At 30.6% G+C, this 22178-nt stretch overlaps 1 long non-coding RNA gene across 1 annotated transcript; it reads right to left on the bottom strand.

Annotated features, from left to right (window-relative positions):
• Nucleotides 1-18822: 18822 nt before the first annotated feature.
• On the bottom strand, nucleotides 18823-19580 carry LOC141664332 (uncharacterized). Its single transcript, XR_012551963.1, has 3 exons — nucleotides 19489-19580; nucleotides 19333-19403; nucleotides 18823-19019 (listed from the first exon to the last, which is right to left on the bottom strand). It is a non-coding gene; the product is annotated as an uncharacterized LOC141664332 (long non-coding RNA).
• Nucleotides 19581-22178: the final 2598 nt, after the last annotated feature.

Genomic DNA, 22178 nt, shown 5'->3' on the forward strand with positions numbered 1-22178 from the left:
AAGAGCCCGTTCTTTTGGTATAACAGTCATCAGCAAAAGTTGATTATTCTATCATTTCATTTCTTGCCATTTTTTTTTGTTGTTTAAATTCGATTTTTCATTTTAAGGAATTGTTTGTTTGATTTGATGTTAGATTATCGTTTCTGGAGTCCAAATGATCGGTTTGGTATATCATTTCGTTAATTTTGGTTAAGGATTCTTATAGGTCGAATTCTTGAGTGTTCTTGAATTTTTAATTCAATTTTCAGAATGTTTGATTGATTGGTGAATTTTTTTATTAAATGAACCTGTTGTACAATGAAATAGCTTCGATTTGAGATAGGTATCATCGTTTTTGGTTCAGAAATGGAGAAGTTGGGTTATGGCCGGAGTTCGCCGGCGTTAAAGGAAGAAGATGACCGGAGTTATGGCCGGTTTTGATCGAAAACAGAGCATTAAGCTTCATTTGAGGTTGTTCATATCCGGTAATTGCTTTTAATCGAACTGGGTCTGTGTTGGGGGAAGAAGTAGGAGGAAGAACAGCCGATTTGTGGTTGTTTGGGACCGCCGGAGACCGGCGAAGCTCCGCCGGAGTCCGGCGCAGCTCCGCCGGAATCTGGGGATTACCAAGAAACCGGTCGGAGTTCTTCCTGATCCGGTTGGTTCCCCTACACCAGGTTTCAACCCGGTAATTTGACCCCTATTTGATCCTTCACATCCTATTTTTCAATTCTGAAAAACGTTTTTGACAAATTCTTTTTACTTCTATTAAAAAAATCCTTTTCCTATTTTCAAAAATCAGTTTAGTTATATCTAAATATAAGTTAATAATTATTTAAAATTCTAAAAATTATTTACTTAATTATTTTAAATTCCAAAAAATTATTTTCTTTTATTAATTTCAAAAATACAAAATTTATTATTTATTTAAATTGATTAATTATTTTGGATAATTAATCAGTTTATTATATCAACTATTTCTGCTTTGGATTAAAGGTGAAATGCGGTTTCGAATCAGTTTCTGATTTATGCTGATACTTACTTTGTTGTTAAATATCAAAGGTGGTATTAGTATAGATGAATGATGTTGACTTCAGTATGGGATGTTGTGAGCATCAAAGTTCGTATTGATATCTAATTTGATATGACAACAAAAAAAGTATTAATTTCAAAAGTTCGGTTTTGAATAAGGTTTATAATTCAATCCATAATCACTGATTCTTGTTATTCTTGTTTACGGTATTTCCGTAAACACTATTTTACGAGTTTTATTCTCGTCAAGATTCAAAGTATTGCTGAAGCATTTCGCTCGATAATATTAAAAAGAGTTTTGAATACAGTGAGAAATAATGATACAATTCTTTAACAAATTTCTGATTCAGCAATTATGGTTTTTAAATATTCTGCTCTAATGCAGATATCGGTTTTATATCAAAAAGACCATATAGCCGCATAATTCGAGGAAGCAAAGAAGAAGCTCTTGAAAGGTGGTTGGTCCAGGGTTTGCGGACTAGTGTAAGTTCTATTATATAAAGTTGTTTATATTATATTATATTATAATTCTGTTATTTCATAGTTCGGCCTAGTATACTTCTTTTCGAAGTAGTGGGTTTGTATTGAATTGGAATTTGTTGAAAAAGAGTTTTCGAAGAAAGTGAAAATTTATATGTGGAATTTGGATATCTTGTTTCTAAAACTGTAACCTGAAAAGATCTTGGGTGTAGTTTGGCATCACATATTCTATATTTCAGTTGCTGGCATTTACTTATCGATTAAACAAGTTATTTTGGATTGAGGTTTCATCGTGACGACCAAATCCTCTGACCCGGGATTTGGGGGCGTTACAGGTTTGTATCAGAGTTGAGGTTATAATAAACTAGAAACAAGAGTGTGTAGAAGTGTTTATAGCTATGTGAGGATGCTTGAGCTCATATCGAGTTCCTGTTGGACTATTGGATGTAGTACCAACGAATAAAATAAGATAGGCACATTCGTTTGAGATGGTTGTGTTGAGCTGGATATAACTCCGGGAAATTGCAAACTTCTATTGGGGAATCTTCCGAGCCTACTACGATTCAACAGAAGAGTTCAAATTGAAGATAAATATTATGATTTGGGCAATACCTTCTCTTTCTATAACTTCTTTTGATCTCTCTCAAAAAGAGGTATCTGTTAGAGGATATATTCTCTAACATTCCTTTAATCATTTTTGTGCCAAAATTTTTATTCTCTGGATTTCATTTCCTTCATAAATATCAGCTTTGAAATCTTTTCTATTTTATTCAGTTAATTTCAAATTCCTTTGATATTCTTTTATTCTGACTGAGATGAACAACCGTAACTACAGGGGACACAAGGTATACCTGTCTGTGTGATATGAGTTGGATGAGACGCCATCACTTGTGTGTGTTGTGACTATAAGAAAGTTAACAACCTTTATTAGTGTCTTAATATGGACTCGCAATACCAAGTTCGTTTGATCATATTGATCTCTCAGTTATTCTTTCATTTCAACAATACTTTCTCCTAAATTCATATTTTGGTAACCACAATTATAGGACATCCGTTATGATAAAAAATTCTTTTCTCTTTGGAATTCCATGATTTTATCATTTTAAATATTCGAAGGTATGCCAATCAAGTTGAGCTGAGTTATCCTGATCAAGTCAAAGGAGGATTATGTGATGGGATTACCAAGAGTAACAGTGGACTATAATGCAGTTAAACTATAAATGGCATATAACGAAGTCAATCTGTTTCTTTATTTCTCTCTATATATCTCTTTCTTTTTCTTTCTCTCTATATTTCTCTCTATTGGTCAAAAGATGTGGATGGAACAGTGGTGCACCGTGAAGCTCCTGTAAAAGTTTTATTATACAAGGAAACCAAGATTTACTTGAGATTATGGAAATTTGATGTTATTTGTGAAGGGAAAATGGGCCAGAAGATCCCTAGTTCTCTCTTCTGCTGATTCCGTGGACAGAATCCTTATAAGGGGGTAGATTCTAATATCCCATATTTTTATATATTATTATTATTATTTAAAGTTATATATGTGATTTTTGTATGAATTTTATTGAATTATCTGGTAATTGGAGTTGATGTTTAGGATGTTTATATGTGATATTCTGTGAGTATTTTAATTTTTATATGTCTAGAATAGATAATTATGATATTTTTTTGGTAATTTTTGGACTATTATATGATTTTATAATGATTTATGGATTTATTTATTATTTTCTAAGTATTTATAAAACTATTTTGTAAAGACGGGAATTGTCCAACTTCAATCGTTTTAACGTTTTTACAAACCGAAACTCTTCGAAAAACTCCTTCCTAACCTAATATGGTAATTCCGGACATTTTCCATGTTTTAACTTTTTCGATCCGGATTACGGTTTGACCCGTTCGCTTCCCGGCGCAAAATTTCCGATACGATAATCATTTTGGTAAATCAATAAAACCGTATTCTTGACAAACGGGATATTTGTACATTATTTTCTCAAAGGGTGTCTTATAAGAAGCTCGGTTTTGATAATTATCCAATTTTGGTATTAAATTGTATCATTTTATAGTTACTTAGCGGCTAAGTAATCTATTTTCGGATCTGATATGATCCAATGGGATACTGGTTATGTGTTTTAATGAATCGATCCGTAAATTGGACATGTGCTTATTAACATCTTTATCGAGGTATTCATTTTATCTCGGTTATATGCATCTGAATGTATTTTATACGTGCTCGAGTTTTTCTGTTAATTTAAGTATAGTTTTTCTTTTTCGAAAATAAATGGACCAGGACCAACAGGACGTCAAAACCAACAAAATTCGTGTTTTTATTTTTATAGAATTATATGTATTTCAAATACCGTTTAGTTTTGTATTTTTGCATTATTCACAATTTTTGGGAAATTTTGATACAAATTTTATATTTTATAGCTTTTAAAATTATTTTCCATAATTATTATTTTGGGGCTTAATTATTTTAATGTTGGGAATAAAAACATCCTAAATTGATTTTGGGTATTTATTTTTTAGAAAATATAAATATCCGAAAACTGATTTCTTTATTCATTTATTTTATCAAAAATTCAGAAAATAAAACAAAATTTAAGAATATCTTTGGGGGTGTGATTTTGTTCTTAGCACAAATCTGGTGATTTTGAGAGTGATTTTAATCCGTTCTTGAAGCTCGAATATCCGATTTGAAGTTCTTGAATAGCCCGTTCTTTTGGTATAACAATCATCACCAAAGGTTGATTATTCTGTCATTTCATTTCTTGCCATTTTTTTTGTTGTTTAAATTTGATTTTTGATTTTAAGGAATTTTTTGTTTGATTTGATGTTAGATTATCGTTCCTGGAGTCCTAAAGATCGATTTGGTATATAATTTTATTAATTTTGGTTAAGGATTCTTAAAGTTTGAATTCTTGAGTATTTTTGAATTTTTAATTCAATTTTCAGAATGTTTGATTGATTGGTGATTGTTTTTGATTAAACGAACCTGTTGTATAATGAAATAGCTTCGATTTGGGATAGGTATCCTCGTTTTTGCTTTAAAAATGGAGAAGTTGGGTTATGGGCGGAGTTCGCCGGCGTTAGTGGAAGAAGACGGCCGGAGTTATGGCCGGTTTTGATCGAAAACGGAGCATTAAGCTTCGTTCGAGGTCGTTCATGTCTGGTATTTGCTTTTAATCGAATTGGGTTTGCGTTGGGGAAGATGTAGGAGGAATAACAGGCGATTTGTGGCTGTTTGGGACCGTCGGAGTCCGGCGAAGCTCCGCCGGAATCTGGGGATTACCTAGAAACCGGTCGGAGTTCTTCCCAATCCGGTTGGTTCCCCTAAACCCGGTTTTAACCCGGTCATTTGACCCAGTTTTGATCCTTCACAGCCTATTTTTCAATTCGGAAAAGCGTTTTTGACAAATTCTTTTTACTTTAATTAAAAAAAATCCTTTTGCTATTTTCAAAAATCAATTTATTTATATCTAAAAATCAGTTAATAATTATTTTAAATTCTAAAAATTATTTTCTTTTATTATTTTCAATAATTCAAAAAAATTTATTTATTTAAATTGATTCATTATTTCGGATAATTAATCAGTTTATTTAGATAATTTGTATTATTTTTATTTTAATTCCAAAAATTATGGAAAAGTCATTTTTAATTCTGATTTTTCCTAAATATTGATTTAAAAATTATTTTGAGCTTTTAAAATTTAGATTTTTGTATTTAAAATCAATTAATATTATTATTAATTGCTTTATTCTTTTTTAATTCTTATTTTATTCATAATAAATAAACCGTTCGTCCGTTTAATACGAAACGAACGCGTACAGACTCAGAAATATACCACGCTTTCAATAAAAATACTTTTGAGGCCTAAATTCTTTTGTATTACAAGGTTTTTTGATTTGCGAGTTATTCTGAATCGGTATCTAATTGACAATTGACATTGACTCGATTTTAGGGTTAAACGTACCCAGTCGAACCTTTTGACGAACCGAATCATATATGATATAAATTATGTATATGTGAGTTATGTGCTTATGTTCTATGTGAATTATGTTCTTGCGTGGGTCAAGAGTCATGTGTTTGAGTGTTTCCTTTATGTGTGGGCTATCGTATGGGTAGACGATAGGGTTTTGACACGCAGTTCGTCGAGTTATTATCTTATAGATGATTAAATTATATCTTTTAATTATAGATACAGATTGTTCGAGTGATCAGGACAAGGTGTTGGATAAAGAATGAGATGGAATGGTATTTGATATCTGGCTTCTAGTAATCGCAGGAGTAGCATATCAGTGAAGTGTTGAAAAGAAGGACGGTGATATTTTGAGACAGAATGTCAGAATAGATGCATCTTTGCGAGTGTGACTAACTACTAAATCCCAAAGGAAAGTATTTCTATCATCACTTATTGTTCAAGTGATATATATTTTGAATCCTATTATGCAAGTATTGCTTTCCCTATTCCCAGTTCAGAATAGACAAATGTTCTACATATCGCGAAATTAAAATGCTTATCATGTAAGTACACTCTGCTATTCTATGTTCAGAATACTTAAATGTTTTACTTATCAAATTACTCGATTTATAAATGTTTTGGATTTTGAGAAAGATGATTTTGTTGCGAGTATTCCTGCCCAAGTGAATGGGGGAATAAAATTATTTAGGATGTCGATTGATTCAGCTCCTTTTTCAATAAAAGGTTTTAAGGTTGGAATGGTTACTGATTACAGCATAGGTGATCGAGATATCGGTCCAGCTGTAGTATATTTCAAGGCAAGTATATGCCTTTTCTGGCGCCCTATAGGTACCGTATGGCTGCGGGATACGGGTAGTACCTATATTTACTAATCATCACGAACAACATGAAATATAATTGGTTCCAATCTAAACTTTTGTTTCTAAATTGTTTTGATATTCATAGAATAAATGATTTATCAACTATTTCTGCTTTGGATTAAAGGTGAAATGCGGTTTCAAATCAGTTTCTGATTTATGCTGATACTTACTTTGTTGTTAAATATCAAATATGGTATGAGTATAGATGAATGATGTTGACTTCAGTATGAGATTTTGTGAGCATCAAAGTTCGTATTGATATCTAATTTGATATGACAACAAAAGAAGTATTAATTTCAAGAGTTCGGTTTTGAATAAGGTTTTTAATTCAATCCATAATCATTGCTTCTTGTTATTGTTGTTTACGATATTTTCGTAAACAATGTTTTACGAGTTTTATTCTCATCAAAATTCAAAGTATTGCTGAAGTATTTCGCTCAAAAATATCAAAAAGAGTTTTGAATACAGTAAGAAACAATGATACAATTCTTTAACAAACTGACAATGATGATGAATGCTATGCACCCATTGCAACTCATGGAGAGAATCCCTCAGGAACTGATAAGGTACCTTCAGTTATATTTCCTGTTGATATAGATAATATGTCTGAATTGAAAACTTTCTTGTACTCTTTGTATGTTACCTTTAAATGTAAGACTATTGAATATGATAGTTTTAATGCTGATAATAAGAAGCTTAAAGAAATAAATGAGTTTTTAGAAGCTGAGTTAGTGTGCATGAATAAAGATGAAAAAACATGTAAAAAAGCACAACATAATGAAACTCAGATAAATATCAGGTATGCTGGACTAGATAAACTCAGAGAAGCGATCCCCTAGGCGCTGGTTTTTGAAAAGTTTTACAGCCCTCTTTATCATAGTGGTCTCCAAGTCTTTAGGCTTGATGACATCTACTATCTTAGTAGTCGCTGCATAAAGGATTAAACAAGAGTTAAAACTAGAAAAATAGTCTAAAAAAGTATGAAAAAGAATAAAGACTAAAGTTAAAACTTACTTTTCATTGAGACATGAGAGAGCCCACGCTTGAAGAGAACTGTCTCCATAATAAGGTCCCAGGAATGGGACATGCCATTATCCTTAGTGAGGATATTAAAGGCCTTTGCCTCTTCCTCGGACAATATTATATCATTGGGGCTATCATCGACTACCTGTATAAAAGATGAATCAAAGAGGGTTCCCTAATGGGATAGACTTTCCATTAACAATATGGGGGATTGTAGGGCGTTGTTTCAAAGAAACACAACCCGGATTTTTATCAGGGCTTTTTTAAACTAATTTTTTCCTGAAATTAGCTACTATCGGAGATAAATTGTGCTTTACATATTGTGATAAAAAAGAAATAATTAACCTCGAAGTATTTAGAGGAAGTTAGCAGGGATTAATCCCAACATCAGCAAGAAGAATAAGAATAAAGAGGTGAAAGAGAAACCTGGCACCTGCCCTGATAGTATCCCTGAAGATTCACATCCTTCTTCCGATGGAAAGCCTTATCTACATCACTAGCCAAAATTAGCTTGTAGGACTTCTCGACCTTGTACATGAGGTTTATTTTTTCCAGCTCCTTCACGTCGTAGAAGTTTTTGACGTGATCGAACACATCAAAGTAAACGTCGTACGGATACTCATCCCCCCAAGTATTGGTCATATCAATCAAAGAAGAATACCTTGATCGATTGAGGAATTCACTTGAATTTTTAGCCACGTTCATTTTTGCCATCTGAGAAATACATGAAAAATAAAGAATATAGTGAATAGATGCTTGAAAAATGTAGAAAAAACCCAGAAGAAATGAAGATATTCATCTGAAAAATAATGTATCTATTAAGATATTCATCGAAAAAACCCAGAAAATTAGAAAAAACTAAAAAAGTTTGAAGGATGCAATAAACATACCTGGAGAAGATATGAAGATTTGAAGATTTCGCTGGAAAACTATAAGACTAAAGAAAGAAAGGTGAAGAAAGCCGAAAATTACAGAGAGCTATTGAGAAGAGTTTTATCGAATTAGAAGTGAGAAAGAAGTGAATTCACTCACTATAATATATAGGAAAATTTGGGGAAGATGAACCGTGAAAGGCCCATAAAGCTAAAGGCCCAAAAGTTAAAGCCCAAAGTCTGGAAAGTTCTCAAAGTTCCCAAAAGAAACAATAAAGGACCATGGGCCTAATTCAAGTTGAATTTGGAAAAATAAGCCCATTGGCCCAATCCAAGTTGGATTTGAGAAAATAAGCTGATTGACCCAATCCAAATTGGATTTGGAAAGGCAGGCCTACCCGCCCAAATAAAATTTACAAAATAGAAGTCCAAAGAAATTATGGTTAAAAGGAAGAAAACAAGACCAGGGTTGAGGTCGTGTTTTATGTCATGGATTCTAGTCGAAAAACTTCAATTAATGGCCCTGAAATGGACCGTGTATTCGACCAGAATCGAGGTCTTGTTTCAGGTTGTGGATTATAGTCAAAAAACATCGAGTAGAGGCCCCAAAATGGACCATGTATTCGACCAGGATTGAGGTCGTGTTTCAGGTCGTCGATTCTAGTAAAAAAAACTTTGACTAGAGGCCCCAAAATGGACCATGTATTCGACCAGGATTGAGGTCGTGTTCTAGGTCGTTGATCCTAAAACTTTGACTAGAGGCCCTAAAACAAACCATTAATGTGACCAAGATTGAGGTCCAAATCCATGTCAAGTTACGACTGGAACTTTGACCTGGATCCTTGTCAATAGATTTCGACCAAACTACAGGAATTGAACCATAAGCTCTACCAGGATTGAGGTCCAAATCCAAGTCGACGTTCCTGAACGAAATATTTCGACTAGGATATAACAGCTGACTCGAATTTCGACCAGGATCCTTGTCGAATTCCAGGTCATGGATCCTGGTCAAAAATTTTTGACTAGGCTACACGAGTTGGCAGAAATTTCGAACAGGATCCTGGTCGAAAATAGCAGTAATTTGAAAAACAAATTCCCAAAAATTAAGTAATTAAAAGAGTAGCTTTTAATTATGCCCGATTTGTTCCAAAGACAAAACCCAGTTATTAAGGCCCAATAATTAGTATGTCATTGATTGGACACAAAGGGCCTGCAAACCAAGAATTTATTATGAAAAATCATAGGACTAGTATTAGCCCAAGTAGTGATTGAGAAAATAAGTTAAAATCAGAATCAAACTTTCAAAAGAGTAGTCCTCAAGCCACACGGTCCTCTAAGGAAGCAAATCCCTACATTTTAGGACTCATGTGTCTATTCTAAATCTGAGACTTGCCCAACAAGTCACCTAACCCAAATCTAATCCAAAGCATCATATGCCTATATAAGGCCCCCACAAATTCAGAATTATATTTTTTGACTTGATCCTTGGTATATGGCAAGGTACGTAGGCATCTTGTGAAGACAGATTGAGTCACGAATCACAAGAGCAGTCAAATAGAGCCTTGAAGCTCGCGAACCCTAACATTAACTATAGTATTAAATACAACCTAGATTTTTACCCATAACAACGGGATAAACAAATAATTTGAAGGTTTTTATATGAATGATAAATCCGGTGATAGTATATATCAATATTAATTTGTCAATAAATTAAAAAACACGAAAAAAATTAGTCAAATAAATTTATCAGAAAAAAGATATTAAATTTAAATAAATTAACTTTATATCCATCCTAAAGGAAGAAAATTCACATTATAGAATTACCGAAACAAATATAATTATATAAGAGATAAAACAATAACCAAAAACTTGTGTTATAGATTACACTACAACAAATCTGGCCATTTACGACGGTTTTTTTGCACTGAAATCGTCGTAATTGAGCTATTTATGATGGAAAAAAATCGTCGATTTTGGTCGAGTAGTAAGTTCGTTTTTTCGGCATAAGATAAAATTACGTCGCAAGTTAGGAAGAAGGAGCCCACATACTCAATAAAATAATAAATCTACTTACGACGGAAAATATCGTCGTATGTTAGTTACTTACGACGGAAAATTACGTCGTAAGTTAGGAAAAAGGGGCCCACATAATCAATAAAATAATAAAACTACCTACGACGGAAAATATTTTCTTGTGGGTCCCACCTTGATAAAATATAACATAAATATACGACGTAAATTTACGTCGTAAATTAGAAACTTCCGACAGAAAAATCTGTTGTATGTTAGGAACTGGGGCCAACTTACGACTGAATATGTGATGAACGACCATCGTAATTTTGTATTTACAGAATAGCCAAATTCTGATTTTTCATTTTTCAGCCATTTTCAGCTTCCGATTTAAATTCTAAACCTTTCAAAGTCTAATGCAATCACAAACTCTAAACCAAAGACATTTGTCCTAAGCATAATTCCAACAACGTATACATTTATGGTTTTATTACATCAAACCCAATAGCAAATACAAATTCAAAGTGGTAACTGAAACACTCCTGAAAGATAAAACAAGGATCTTTAGTGATACATGTTACCTGATACCCAAGTATCTAAAGTTACATAATTATTTCAATTTTCAAAATCCAAATGCAGGAGCAGCCCTATACTCTTGTCCTCCTGACTCCTGCTAATTTTTCAAAACAATCAAAAAGTTACTTCTTGTCACTAAAAATAGCAAATACACTACCACAGGTCTATTGTAATAACCATGATTTTTGTAATTATATATATACATTTTTCGCATTTTTAATTATTTGGTTATATAAGAAAACAATATTTTATTATATAGATCAGTTATAAAATATTAAGACGTGTATTTTTATATTAAAAATAAACATTTCTAATTATCCAAAATATTTAAATAAGGTTAAATGTAAAATAAAAACTGTTTTAGTTTATACGTGCATAATTTTAATGTGATATATATTATTCTATGATTAGAATTTAAAAATAGGTGTAGTTATGCTGTGTATATATATTAGTACGTACATGTTACCTGTATTTGGAAAACTAACTCAAACACTAATCCATTTAACTAATAGATAATGTTTGTTTAAATTTGTGAGCACGTACCCACTAATCCATTTAATCCGGAGTACTAGTTAAATGAACCTTGTGTATAAATTGGCTATTAGCATATTAGTTATCTTGGTATAACATGTTCTTTTTTCACGTACGTTCTATTTCCCATATTTTTACTTATGTGTTTTACATGTTTACTGCATAATTCTATATATATATATATATAATTAAATTACATTTTTGTGAACTTATATATGACTACTCTAATTCACTTGTAATTAATTTATTTTATTATTTAGTTTCATGGTTATGTGTATAACACTATAGTTTACTTAATTTAATCATTTAGTTTGATGTTGATTATTAAATGTTTTAGTTAACAATCACTCTTTTTTTAGTAAATATTTAATGCATGAATTTATGTATATAATTATGTATTTTGTGCATGTATAATAATTCATGTGTTATATGTTAAATATATGTTTGATTTAGATATGCATTTAGATTAGTGCACCAATTAAATATATGCTCATTTATAAAATTGGTTATACTTATTTTGTATAATGATATTTTCACACGTAAGGTTATGAAAATTTTATACACCAATATTGATATTTTGCCCACTTGCATAATCCTAAGCATATGTTACCTACTTTATTTATCTTTGTTATTTTATTTTAAGGATTATATAGATAGTAAATATTAAACGTACATCTATTTTATTCTGAATTTAAATAGTTTACATAGACTTGATTTATTATTATTATATATAATGTATTTAAGTGTTGAGTTTTTTTATTGGTCGGTATACTATTTTGAACTATTATATGAGAATGGTCATATTTATATGTCAATATGAATTTATTTTGTTACTTGTAGTGACACTTAATTGTTATTGTGGGTTAAGTTTTATAAAGTTAAAGTGTTGTTACCTTAGTGGCATACACAAGTTAACATTATGATTATTTTATTAAGTATGTATGTGTGTATGTCTAGGTTCATTTTGGCAACATAATTGGGGAGATATTGCTATTAAGGTAAGTTAACTCTTCACACTTTATTTTATTTTGAAATCTTTAAATATTTTTGCACTGCTTTTATTTTAAAATTTATGGATCAAGTACCCTGTTTTAGAAATAAGAATTCCCAGTGAGCTTTGACTTATGAACCAGTTAGTAATTGCGTATAGTTCCGGAACTAGCATTTGATACCTTACTAGGGAGTGCGACTTATGATGCCTTCGGGAGCGCACAGTCTATGATACCTTAGTAAGGGGCGCATTATTGACAGAAATTATGAACTTTTGATACTGTGTCACTAGGTATTTGTGGCGTTAGCGAGCTGTGGAATTTTATATCTTATGTCATATGGATTTTGGAAAATAATTTTTGTTATATAAAATTATGATACTTAATCCACTAGTGTAGAATTGTTTTCTTGCTGGGCTCTTGGCTCATTACTCACAAATTTTCAGGTGCTTAGCTTTTGGGACATCTTAAAGGTGGATGCTTTGGAATAATATTTTAGTGATTATTTTTGTATTGGAGTTGCGTCTCTCAGGATTTGCTTTATTTTCAACTTAGATGATTTTATTTCTGTCTCGGATTTTAGAATTTTATGAAAAATTAGAAACTTATACTTATTATGGATTTAATTTGGAGTTTTAGCTTAATATTTAAGTATAACTATTTTCTGAAAAGTCGGGGTATTACAGTTGGTATCAGAGCCTAGGTTAGCTTCCTATAGACTACCCTTTTAGGCTTGACGTGTGAGTTATGAGTTTAGTTATTTGTGTTTCCAAAAAAACTACTTTCATTTTTTTTGGTTAAATGTTTTATGACTTTCTCGATGCAGAAATATTTTTGGTATCATTAAATATTTTTGGTATTTTTAAATTTGGGGACCAAATTTTTTTAAGGAGGGTAGAATGTAATAACCTTGATTTTTGTAATTATATATATACATTTTTCGCATTTTTAATTATTTGGTTATATAAGAAAACAATATTTTATTACATAGATTAGTTATAAAATATTAAGACGTGTATTTTTATATTAAAAATAAACATTTCTAATTATCCAAAATATTTAAATAAGGTTAAATGTAAAAAAAAATTGTTTTAGTTTATACGTGCATAATTTTAATGTGATATATATTATTCTATGACTAGAATTTAAAAATAGGTGTAGTTATGTTGTGTATATATATTAGTACGTACATGTTACTTGTATTTGGCAAACTAACTCAAACACTAATCCATTTAACGAATAGATAATGTTTGTTTAAATTTGTGAGCACGTACCCACTAATCCATTTAATCCGCAGTACTAGTTAAACCAACCTTGTGTATAAATTGGCTATTAGCATATCAGTTATCTTGGTATAACATCTTCTTTTTTCACGTACGTTCTATTTTCCATGTTTTTACTTATGTGTTTTACATGTTTAGTGCATAATTCTATATATATATATATATAATTAAATTACATTTTTGTGAACTTATGTATGACTACTCTAATTCACTTGTAATTAATTTATTTTATTATTTAGTTTCATGGTTATGTGTATAACAATATAGTTTACTTAATTTAATCATTTAGTTTGATGTTGATTATTAAATGTTTTAGTTAACAATCACTCTTTTTTAGTAAATATTTAATGCATGAATTTATGTATATAATTATGTGTTTTGTGCATGTATAATAATTCATGTGTTATATGTTAAATATATGTTTCATTTAGATATGCATTTAGATTAGTGCACCAATTAAATATATGCTCATTTATAAAATTGGTTATACTTATTTTGTATAATGATATTTTCACACGTAAGGTTATGAAAATTTTATACACCAATATTGATATTTTGCCCACTTGCATAATCCTAAGCATATGTTACCTACTTTATTTATCTTTGTTATTTTATTTTAAGGATTATATAGATAGTAAATATTAAACGTACATCTATTTTATTCTGAATTTAAATAGTTTACATAGACTTGATTTATTATTATTATATTTAATGTATTTAAGTGTTGAGTTTTTTTATTGGTCGGTATACTATTTTGAACTATTATATGAGAATGGTCATATTTATATGTCAATATGAATTTATTTTGTTACTTGTTGTGACACTTAATTGTTATTGTGGGTTATGTTTTATAAAGTTAAAGTGTTGTTATGGCATACACAAGTTAACATTATGATTATTTTATTAAGTATGTACGTGTGTATGTCTAGCTTCATTTTGGCAACATAATTGGGGAGATATTGCTATTAAGGTAAGTTAACTCTTCACACTTTATTTTATTTTGAAATCTTTAAATATTTTTGTACTGCTTTTATTTTAAAATTTATGGATCAAGTACCCTGTTTTAGAAATAAGAATTCCCAGTGAGCTTTGACTTATGAACCAGTTAGTAATTGCGTATAGTTCCGTAACTAACTTTTGATACCTTACTAGGGAGTGCTACTTATGATGCCTTCGGGAGCGCACACTCTATGATACCTTAGTAAGGGCGCATTATTGACAGAAATTATGAACTTTTGATACTGTGTCACTAGGTATTTGTGGCCTTAGCGAGCTGTGAAATTTTATATCTTATGTCATATGGATTTTGGAAAATGATTTTTGTTATATAAAATTATGATACTTAATCCACTAGTGTAGAATTGTTACATTTCTTGCTGGGCTCTTGGCTCATTACTCACAAATTTTCAGGTGCTTAACTTTTGGGACATCTTAAAGGTGGATGCTTTGGAATAATATTTTAGTGATTATTTTTGTATTGGAGCTGCGTCTCTGAGGATTTGCTTTATTTTTAACTTAGATGATTTTATTTCTGTCTCGGATTTTAGAATTTTATGAAAAATTAGAAACATATACTTATTATGGATTTAATTTGGAGTTTTAGCTTAATATTTAAGTATAACTATTTTCTGAAAAGTCGGGGTATTACAGTTGGTATCAGAGCCTAGGTTAGCTTCCTATAGACTACCCTTTTAGGCTTGACCGGTGAGCTTTGAGTTTAGTTATTTGTGTTTCCAAAAAAACTACTTTCATTTTTTTTTGGTTGAATGTTTTATGACTTTCTCGATGCAGAAATATTTTTGGTATCATTAAATGTTTTTGGTATTTTTAAATTTGGGGACCAAATTTTTTTAAGGAGGGTAGAATGTAATAACCTTGATTTATGTAATTATATATATACATTTTTCGCATTTTTAATTATTTGGTTATATAAGAAAACAATATTTTATTATATAGATTAGTTATAAAATATTAAGACGTGTATTTTTATATTAAAAATAAACATTTCTAATTATCCAAAATATTTAAATAAGGTTAAATGTAAAAAAAAACTGTTTTAGTTTATACGTGCATAATTTTAATGTGATATATATTATTCTATGACTAGAATTTAAAAATAGGTGTAGTTATGTTGTGTATATATATTAGTACGTACATGTTAGTTGTATTTGGCAAACTAACTCAAACACTAATCCATTTAACTAATAGATAATGTTTGTTTAAATTTGTGAGCACGTACCCACTAATCCATTTAATCCGGAGTACTAGTTAAACCAACCTTGTGTATAAATTGGCTATTAGCATATCAGTTATCTTGGTATAACATTTTCAGGTACGTTCTATTTTCCATGTTTTTACTTATGTGTTTTACATGTTTACTGCATAATTCTATATATATATATATATATAATTAAATTACATTTTTGTGAACTTATGTATGACTACTCTAATTCACTTGTAATTAATTTACTTTATTATTTAGTTTCATGGTTATGTGTATAACAATATAGTTTACTTAATTTAATCATTTAGTTTGATGTTGATTATTAAATGTTTTAGTTAACAATCACTCTTTTTTAGTAAATATTTAATGCATGAATTTATGTATATTATTATGTGTTTTGTGCATGTATAATAATTCATGTGTTATATGTTAAATATATGTTTCATTTAGATATGCATTTAGATTAGTGCACCAATTAAATATATGCTCATTTATAAAATTGGTTATACTTATTTTGTATAATGATATTTTCACACGTAAGGTTATGAAAATTTTATACACCAATATTGATATTTTGCCCACTTGCATAATCCTAAGCATATGTTACCTACTTTATTTATCTTTGTTATTTTATTTTAAGGATTATATAGATAGTAAATATTAAACGTACATCTATTTTATTCTGAATTTAAATAGTTTACATAGACTTGATTTATTATTATTATATTTAATGTATTTAAGTGTTGAGTTTTTTTATTGGTCGGTATACTATTTTGAACTATTATATGAGAATGGTCATATTTATATGTCAATATGAATTTATTTTGTTACTTGTAGTGACACTTAATTGTTATTGTGGGTTATGTTTTATAAAGTTAAAGTGTTGTTAGCTTAGTGGCATACACAAGTTAACATTATGATTATTTTATTAAGTATGTATGTGTGTATGTCTAGCTTCATTTTGGCAACATAATTGGGGAGATATTGCTATTAAGGTAAGTTAACTCTTCACACTTTATTTTATTTTGAAATCTTTAAATATTTTTGCACTGCTTTTATTTTAAAATTTATGGATCAAGTACCCTATTTTAGAAATAAGAATTCCCAGGGAGCTTTGACTTATGAACCAGTTAGTAATTGCGTATAGTTCCGGAACTAGCCTTTGATACCTTACTAGGGAGTGCTAGAGTATACCTTCGTAAGGGGCGCATTATTGACAGAAATTATGAACTTTTGATACTGTGTCAGCAGGTATTTATGGCCTTAGCGAGCTGTGGATTTTTATATCTTATGTCATATGGATTTTGGAAAATGATTTTTGTTATATAAAATTATGATACTTAATCCACTAGTGTAGAATTGTTTTCTTGCTGGGCTCTTGGCTCATTACTCACAAATTTTCACGTGCTTAGCTTTTGGGACATCTTAAAGGTGGATGCTTTGGAATAATATTTTAGTGATTATTTTTGTATTGGAACTGCGTCTCTCAGGATTTGCTTTATTTTCAGCTTAGATGATTTTATTTCTGTCTCGGATTTTAGAATTTTATGAAAAATTAGAAACTTATACCTATTATGGATTTAATTTGGAGTTTTAGGTGAATATTTAAGTATAACTATTTTCTGAAAAGTCGGGGTATTACATCTATACATATGTTAAATTCATAGGGATAATGAGTACCAAAGACAATTTAAAAAAACTTCATTTTTAGCTGTTTTTTGACATCTCCAAGATGACGTTCGTGCCAATACAAAATAGAAAAATAGAATTTGGCTCTTTGTTTATTACAATATGTGAATGATTGAAATGATAGGAGATTAGAGCTGATCATACAATTAATAATTCATATAGCTCCCAGTACTTTCATACTTAATAAAATCCCTCCAAGCTAAGTCTAACTAATCAGACCAGCACTTGAAGAGTCTTTGAATACATTTAATGTTTGGTCAGCTTTTCACATTTTGTATACATGTATAAAAACTAATCTCAATAGTGTTATTCTTTTAGTACAAGATTTAAAGAGTTGAGTACATATTGGATGTTTGGTCAGGTTTTTGTTTACATTCATTAATTCTTAATAGGACTTTTTATTCTACACTACTCTATAGGTACTTATACTTCATAGAAAGCAGAAATATATAGGGAGGTTCATGTTAATATCTAGTAGTTAGTTCAGATACCTTGATGCGGAGCTCCTCCATTTGTTCAGCCATAGCGTGTGACACAGTGACAATATACATATAATATAAGTGTATAATCATTTATAACTCATTAGATGGGAGCAGAAAAGAAAAGAAAGTTTTCTAAATAAACTAAATTATTGTTAAATTTTATAGATGAGGTTAAAAAAATTAAAGTAATCAGTTTAGAAAATTGATAATTTTACTACACACTCGGATGATTTTTGTATAGCTAGCCATGGTTTTCTAATTAACTTCTTTAACATTGTTACCTTTCTAAATATAGAACAGTGTATTTTTCTCATTGTGCATAGTATATATGCAGAGGTTATCATTCACATACACATATAATATGTTACCAGTTTGAAGTAGTAAAATACTATGTAATCTTGTAGTTAATATTCATGAAGAATTAATAATGGTGCTGCAAACAATTTCCACAACATGAGAGATTACACATATACCAGCAGAATGTTAAAGTACATTACAAATTAAACATAAAATATTTATACTTAGTCCATGTTGATAAGCATTTACCAACACTGAATTTAGTCTTTTTCCAACTATTATCTTTCTGATAACATTCAACATTGCCAACCAGAATCATTTGAATGATAATGTTGGGGAATATAAGTTTTTGTAGTAAAAATATTCTAATCTAATCATACAATTTTCGAGTACCAAAAAAATAAACAATTAACAATTAATTTTCTTAGCGAGTATGAGAAGGTTGATTTTTTATACAAGTATACCTTTAGGGCAACTGATGTATCCTTCTCCTTTGATTCTTTCTCAGTCTCTGGTTCACAAGACTTCCCCTACCATTCTTAAATATAATAGTTAAGCTTTAAAACTCTGAATAAACTGAAATTAATTAATTAATTAATTAAAATGGGGAGAATAACCAAAAAGCAACTCCCACCTATAAATGCCATATCAGAATATGCGTGAATATATCACTCATGTGAGCAGCCCTAAGCAAGTATCCTTCAACTAATTTCTGCAAGTGAGGAAAACTCTCATTTACACAGAACCTATTAAACCCTATTCAGACAGCTTTATACACTACTTAGACAGAGCCCTCTTACAACAACATACCAAACGTATTTATTGAACACAACACATGGGGCAATATTATATACTTATATTAAGTAAAGATACTATAACTAGAATAGATAATACAAGTTAATGATCACAATCAATTATAAAATAATAAGTTTCTATAACAAAAATAAAACTATCAACTTAGTAAAAAAGAAAAAAAACATCTTACACCAAACTAAACATTCCAGGGATATTGAGATTAAATTTACCATTTCTGGTTATCAAGAACTGTTTATCAACAGGCAAGTATGGCTTCCTCTTGCTTGGTTCACCAGATTTCCTGCCAATCAATAGAACAGGTTTTTTTTAAGAACTTTCCACCTAAACCAAGCAAAACGAACAGATAAAAAGCAATATATTTTTACCATATCCTTCACTGCAACCCTATTAATCAATATATGTATCGAATATACAGTCACATATACTGCTGTAGCATATGCAATAGGGACACTGTCATTGTCCCATCAAAATTCAATCGGCAACATCAATAACTAACAAGTCTGACTAAGAAAATCCGATGTGGAACTATACAGTAAATTGATTAGAAGAACGAATATAGTACATAACTTCAATATTGGAAAAGAAATATAATATACATATAATAATGATATAGCACTTCCAGGCCAGAAACATGGAACAACACTGAACATCTGAACCCTGCCTTACCATTGCACAATCAAGCGCCAATATTTCGTGGGTAGGAGCTCCTGAAGGACAAGGAAGAGTTGAAATAAAATCTGCACAAAAGATGGATCTCATCAGCTTTATTAACACAACCAAACAACTTAAACGTGAAGGGAATAAAGGATAAAAAGGAAATGGTATACTGTATATATATTGTCACCTGGTTGACTATGGAAGTAACCATTTTGTTCTAGTTCGGTCTGTGTGAGTGTGTAATATGACAGGGGAAATGGTTAATCTTTCGAGTGATCACCAAAGGATAGATAAAAAATAGAATCACAGGTTCCTGCATCGAAGATAGTTTACTATTTTACTTATTTTAACCCAGAAAGCACTACAAGTCTATAACTTTATAGCTGATATATACCTTGATCGGAACTCTGATTCTGAACAGGTTTTCTTATAGGCTCAGTAATAGCCCTTTTTCTTTTCACCTTGTATGTAAGAAGAGCATCTATAGTCTGTATTCCATCTGCTACACAACTATCAACAAACAAAAAACCAAAAGCATAAACTTTCAAGAAATGCAATGCATAAATCCAATATTCTGCTAGAAAAGATAAATGTCACCAACTTTAGAGCTGACAATGCTTTTGGAACGCCACAATACTCTTTGAAATTGTGGAGTACCTTAGACTGTGACAAGTAAAGACCTGCGTCAAGGCCAGGTACATAAAGCATAATAACTTTGGTAATGAGGGGTTTGTTCTGCATATCGGAAGAAAACTCAGCATTATATACACCAAAAATATTGTATATGATATGCAAGTGCCAATCTAGAAAAACAAAATCCTTCTTAAATAAAGAAATGGTTATATTGAACTATATTAGCTGATTTATTGTTTATTGATATTTTCCCACAAGGCTGTTCATCACAATTCAAATTATTTTGTATTCTCTACGCAACACAAACAAAAACAAATAAATATAAATCTACCAGATAAAGCACTACAAGAAAATTAGTAGCTAATTACAGTACAATTTACAAAATCCACACAAATATATATACATGGAGGGGGAAAGAGAGGGGGGAAGGAGAGAGGGAGAGATAGAGAGAGAGAGATATGAGCATAGAGAGAGGGGAGAGAGAGATGTGCATACCAGGAAGAGAGAGACAGGGATGCCTTCTCTTGAATCCAAAAATAAGCCCTAAAGCCCTAGTTTTGAACACTGACTAAAACCCCAAATTGAAGTCAAATTGAAATCCTAAACGAAACCATAACTAAAGCCCGTGTAAAAGAAACATACAAATCAACCAAAGGAGGCTAGAATTAAAGTAAACATTTATGTATGTATAGATTTTCCATAACCAGGAGAGGCGAGGGGGAGAAAGAGAGGGGAAGAGTGAAGGGGAGAGAGAAGCAAGAAAGAGAGACTGAAAATATATTCAGATGTGAAGCAATTAGATTATTAGACTGTTCTATTTCTCAACGGCGGGGTGTTTTTTTTGGAAAAATCGGAAACTTTTCAAATGCACTTACCATTTCAACCGCAAGTGATTTTCAAAAAAAGAAAGTTTGTACATTACAATATGCAAATCATTACAAATATAGAGAGGTTTATGAGAAAAAACCAAATTTATAGATAAGTATCAAAATGAAAAAGGTACAATTTACCATGTGCATATGAGTCATCAACTTAAAAATATATCAAAACTATATATTAGTCTGCTATTGACAATAAAAGGGCACTCCCCTAATAATATTAAGGATTTGATTTAAGTTCTCATCACCAGCTTGAAAACTTAAGTCGCATATGCAAACACAAAATTACAACATCATTCAATGTAATTTAAAGCATAACCACATGGAACACGTTCAAATTGATACAAAGAGTATTCCAACAACATCAGAATATCAAAACTTAGTCTCCAAACTACCTTGATACTGTAAAGTAGCATAATCAGATCCTATGAAATATATGGAGGATAATTACTAATTAGGAGGATTGATTTCAATGTTAAAAGTTGGAACAACACTGTCTTGCTATAATGTGAAGCACGGATTATCATCTTCCTTTAAGTCAAGATCTTTGAATTTGCTCCATCCACGTGAAAATCTGGCAGCTGTACCGTTTAGAACTATTTTTGTATCCCAAACTCCTTGGCCCGTTCTGAACTTCACCATGTCTCCACTTTTCCATATTTGATCTCGAAATCTTATAGTTCTAGGAATGTGCTGCACAACAGTTGAATATGTTAGCATAATTTGATCAGTCTGTTCCTGACCATAATACAACAAGGTATTCGAAATAGTTATATTATAGTCTTATATATTATTATTAACCGCTCCATGACATTTAGAGTTCCAGAGACTTCCATCCAATAATTTAGAAAACTAAAGATTCATTACAACTTGCGCATCATGTGGAT

This window comes from Apium graveolens, chromosome 6 (genome assembly GCF_009905375.1).
Source record: "Apium graveolens cultivar Ventura chromosome 6, ASM990537v1, whole genome shotgun sequence".
NCBI lineage: Eukaryota > Viridiplantae > Streptophyta > Magnoliopsida > Apiales > Apiaceae > Apium > Apium graveolens.